Consider the following 5,000-nt stretch of genomic DNA (forward strand, 5'->3'; position numbering starts at 1 on the left):
GATTTCCTACAGATTGAGCTCCAGAGATGCAGGCGAAGTGGGGCAGCCTCTGCTCCCCTCTTCCCCCAAATAGGGTGGCTGTGGAGAGGGGCTGATGGGGCCGCGATGCCCTGCCTGATGGAGGAATTAGCTCCTGTACGCCTGGGGCCCCTCAGTGAAGACCACCACACACACACACACACACACACACACACACACGCACACGCACGGACACACACATACACGTGTGCGCGTGCGCACACCCACACGTGCGCGCATGAGAAGGCAGAGAGTGTACTTGTCAGAGAGAAAGAGGGAGAGAGAGAGGGAGAGAAAGAAAAGTGTGGTGAAAGAGAGAGAGAGAGAGAGAGAAAGAGGGAGAGAGGAGATAGGAGAGAGTGACAGAGCGAAGGATGAATGTGAACAGAGAGTCTCAGTGAGATGCCTGTGCACAGTTATGTAAGGCACTTTGAACAAACCATTACACACACACACACACACACACACACACAGAAACACACACACACACCTGCTCCCTGCGCGACTGCCTTTATTGGATGGGGCCTATTAGCCTCTATGTCTGTGTTTTAAAAAGACTAGATTGATTTTATTCCGTGTGAGCTGGGCTATTAGAGCAGAAATGTGGAAATTGTTCATCTTTGCACTCTGGCTTTCTCTCTCCCTTTCCCTCCCTCTCTCTCTCTCCCTCCCTCCCTCTCTCTCTCTCTCCCCCTCCCTCTCTCTCTCTCTCTCTCCCTCCCCCTCCCCCTCCCTCTCTCTCTCTCTCTCTCTCTCGCTCCATCTCTCTCTCCCTTCTTTTCTGCTTTGCTGTTTACCCCAATTATGCCAATCCTAATCTTTGTATATTTAGAGTAGATTTATGTAGGCATTAGTGTGTGTGTGTGTGTGTGTGTGTGTGTGTGTGTGTGTGTGTGTGTGTGTGTGTGTGTGTAAGGCACACAAGAGAGAGGAATAGAACAGAGAGATATGGATAGAGAGAGATATTACATCAGACGCTCCAGACGCTCTTTCCCCCCAAAGTCCACCCAGTCATTCGTTGCCAATCAGTGACGCTTACAGCCTCCTAGAGAGTGAGGTGAATGAGTTGGGTCTGGTGACAGAGTAGAGATAGCCAGAGAGAGACAGACTAAATGAACAAGGGATGGACGAGATGGCAGAAGACTATACTGGAAATTACTCCCATCCTCTCTCCTCCTCTCCCACCCGCTCTCCTCCTCTGTCCTACTCTCTCCTTCTCTCCCACCCTCTCTCCTCCTCTCCCATCCTCTCTCCTCCGCTCCTACCCTCCCTCCTCTCCTCTCCTCCTCTCTTTCTCTATTCTCCTCTCCCATCCTCTCTTCTCCTCTCTCTCCTCCTCTCTCCCCCATTCTCTCCTCCTCTCTCCCCCACTATCCTCCTCTCCCATCCTCTCTTCTCCTCCTTTCTCCTTTCTCTCCTCCTCTATCCTCCTCCCCCATCCTCTCTCCTCCTCTCTCTCCTCCTCTCCCGTGACACTGGTATTCGGTCCCTGAGAATCCTAGTGAGGATGCTGGAGGAACTACTGTAACCATGGCATTGCCGGCGGTGGGCAGGGAGGCCCTGTAGGTCCAGTCACCAGCAGGTTGGGAGGTGCGGTATCGCTGTCCCTCGGTGCTGGTCTCGACTTCCGTTTTACAAGCTTTGCATGATTGGGGTTGGATGCTAGGCCCTTTCAAGAGCTCAACAAGAGAACATTGTATTTGGTATTAGGGATGTCCGATATTGGCTTTTTTGCCGATATTCGATATGCCGATATTGTCCAACTCTCAATTTTCGATTCCGATATCAGCCGATACCGATGTCGATATGTGGGTTATTTTTCCTCAAAACTAATTTAGGTAACATCACATATCTCCTGTTGTGGAATTAACACAACATGCTTAATGTTATTGTGATGCCCCACTGGATGCATTCTTGAATGCAACAAGGGATACCTTCTTATACGTAATTTCTGCAACAATGGTAGGCTAGCCTTCTGAAAACGTTTGGATATTCTGTTGTTTTCTGCTGTTGGTTAAATAGATAGACACACATATAGGGAAAACACTTGATATTGAATTTATGTGCTACAATGCAGGCCTATTAACTGTATGACAACAGTGGTTTATTTAAACTACATCATAAGGATTTATTTCGTCAGTCATCATGCTTATTTTAATGAGTAAGAATGAAAGTTCTGCTGTATTTATTGCCAACAAAATTCCGCTATATCTCCCGCGATGTCTCCCGCGAGTCACGTCAGGCAGGCTGTAGCCTGTCTGTCCAGGATGAGCTGCCCTCAGTTTTAGCTCCTCCCGGCTAGCCTCTGAAGATCACGTTTACGTAATAAGCCAGACCAAGTCAGACTCAGTCCATCTCAAACAAGCCTATTGCAAATCGCAAGTTTAACGTCCGAAGGAGACACTTGAAAATAATTCCAAACCACAGACATAATGTTGAAACAGAGCGAGCAAGTTTGTTACTGCAGCCATCCATGCTTGTTTGTATGCTTCAAGACGCAGCTTGATGAGGTCATCATATGTGCGCCGGTAAACGCTTCAGGAGCGCATAGGCACTATTTGGGTGTAACGCAAGCATTAGTTTATCGGTTTTAAGGCAAAAAAAAATCCGATAACGATATTAACAGATATTACATTTTTATGCTAATATCGGGCCGATAATATCGGTGGGCCGATATTATCGGACATCTCTACTTGGTATACATGAAAGCGCATTACCAGGCTGCCCTGGGTGGTGCTAGGGCGTGGGGATAGCTAGAAGTGTTTGGGGCCTCTCTCCTCCTCTCTCCTCCTCTCTTCTCCTCTCTCTTCCTCTCTCCTCCTCTCTCTTCCTCTCCTCTCCCATCCTTTCTCCTCTCTTCTCCTTTCTCCTTCTATCCCTCTAGGACTTCTCCACTGTTCCCTGCAAACCTTCTCATTCTCACTCTTCTCTCCTCCCCCCATCTAATCACCACTGCTTTACCTCCTCTCCCTCTATCCCTCTCTCCTTCCTTCATTTCCCCCTCCTTCATCCTCCCCTCCTCTCTCAATCCCTCTCTTCCCCCTTTATTTTTCTCTCATTTCTAATTTGCTCATTCTATCCCCCTCCTCTCCTCCTCCCTTCTCTTTCCTCCTCTCCTCCTCCTCTCTCCTCTCCTCCATCTCTTTCTTTTCCTTCTCCCATTTTCTCTCATTCCTAATTTGCTATTCCTTTCCTCCTTTATCTTCTCCCCATCCTCTTTCCTCACTTCCTCTATCCTCCTCTCCCATCCTCTCCTCTTCTCTCCTCTCCTCCTCTTTCCTTTCTTCCTCTCCCATCCTCTCCTCTCCCATCCTCTCCTCCTCTCTCCTCTCCTCCTCTTTCCTTTCTTCCTCTCCCATCCTCTCCTCTCCTGTCCTCTCCTCTCCCATCCTCTCCTCCTCTCTCCTCTCCTCCTCTTTCCTTTCCTCCTCTACTCCTCCCTCTCTCCTCTCGTGAAACAGCACATTCCCAAGCAGAGAGACGGACACACAGCAAAGGCCGTGTCACACATTGTGTCTGGATATGGACATTGTACTTCTGTGTGTTTTTAAAAACCCTCACATCATCATCAGAGGCGGACAGAGTACACAGCTTCATTACTTGAGTAAAAGTACAGATACCCTTTGCTAAAATTTACTCAAGTACAAGTAAAAGTACAACAGTCAGATGTCTACTTAAGTAAAAGTACTGAAGTACTTCTTTTTAAAAGTACTTGAGTATCAAGAGTACAAGAGTAGCCTACATTTTCTAAATATTGCATTACTACAGCCACAGTGCTTACATTTATGTACAGAATCGTCCTACATGGAGTTGTGAAAAATTGTGTTAATACCTTGGAGAATGTAAAAGGAATTGAAAGTAAAATCAAGTCATTTTCATCTTTTTACCATGTTGGGCAGTATTTCTAATACATGTACTTAAAATACATACAGTATTTCAAATACAAAATACTATTTTGTAATTGAAACACTTGAAGCGAAAACTATCATTTACTTGTTCAGAAAATTTAAATAGTCTGGCGAGGTGGGGCCACAGGTTGGCACATTCCCGGGATGGACCTGCTGCGTCTTCATCCATTGTTTCGTCCATGGTTTCGTCTCTTATCTAAATCTGACCATGGAGTTGACTTTGGCGGAAAGCTGAAGGTGATTGCTGATAGGCTGTCCCAGTCAGTGGCGCCTGCACAATCCAATAACGTTTGAGAGGGAAACAACAAATTGAGGGTTTCCGAGATTTTTCTTTTTTCCTTTTTTTTTAGAAGTAGTAACGGGTACTCACGGTTATGGATAGAAATGTAGTGGAGTAAAGAGTACAATATTTGCCTCTCAAATGTACTTGAGTAAAGTCATGAGTACTCCCCTAAAATGATACTCGAGTAAAGTACAGATCCCTCAGAATTGTACTCAAGTACTGTACTCAAGTAAATGTACTCCGTTACTGTCCGGCTCTGATCATCATATCCTTTTCTAAGGACACAGTGACAGAAAGCATACACACAGACACACACACACACACACACACACACACACACACACACACACACACACACACACACTGTGTCCCACACTCACACACCAATGTGTATTGATGTTATCTGGCGACTGGTGATTCTATCTAGCCATGGATGATTGACAGGTCTTAAACAAGTATAAATCAATCAGCACGCCCTCCAAGCCTGTTACCGTCGGTGACAGAGCTCCCCGGAGGGGAGGGTGGAAGGAGCCAGAGATGTTATTGGCTGATGAGATGCTAATCTCTAATTGGATAAGTTTGTCCCTGGCGCCTCCCCATTACCCATAAGTACTTTCTGCCTGTCTTATGTAGAGTGACAGCAGGCATGCTGTCACTGCTGTCACTGGTCCGTGGTTGTGTGTGTGTGTGTGTGTGTGTGTGGCTAATTTTGACATGTTGAGGTAATGTTTTTTTATTTATTTATTTGTTTTTATTCAGGGTTCTTCAACTGTCATCTTCTCTCTCTATAT

This window comes from Alosa pseudoharengus, unplaced genomic scaffold (assembly GCF_046254945.1).
Source record: "Alosa pseudoharengus isolate Yale_2024_CS ecotype anadromous, Long Island Sound unplaced genomic scaffold, YU_APseudo_1.1 YU_APseudo_1.1_scf_20, whole genome shotgun sequence".
Lineage (NCBI taxonomy): Eukaryota > Metazoa > Chordata > Actinopteri > Clupeiformes > Clupeidae > Alosa > Alosa pseudoharengus.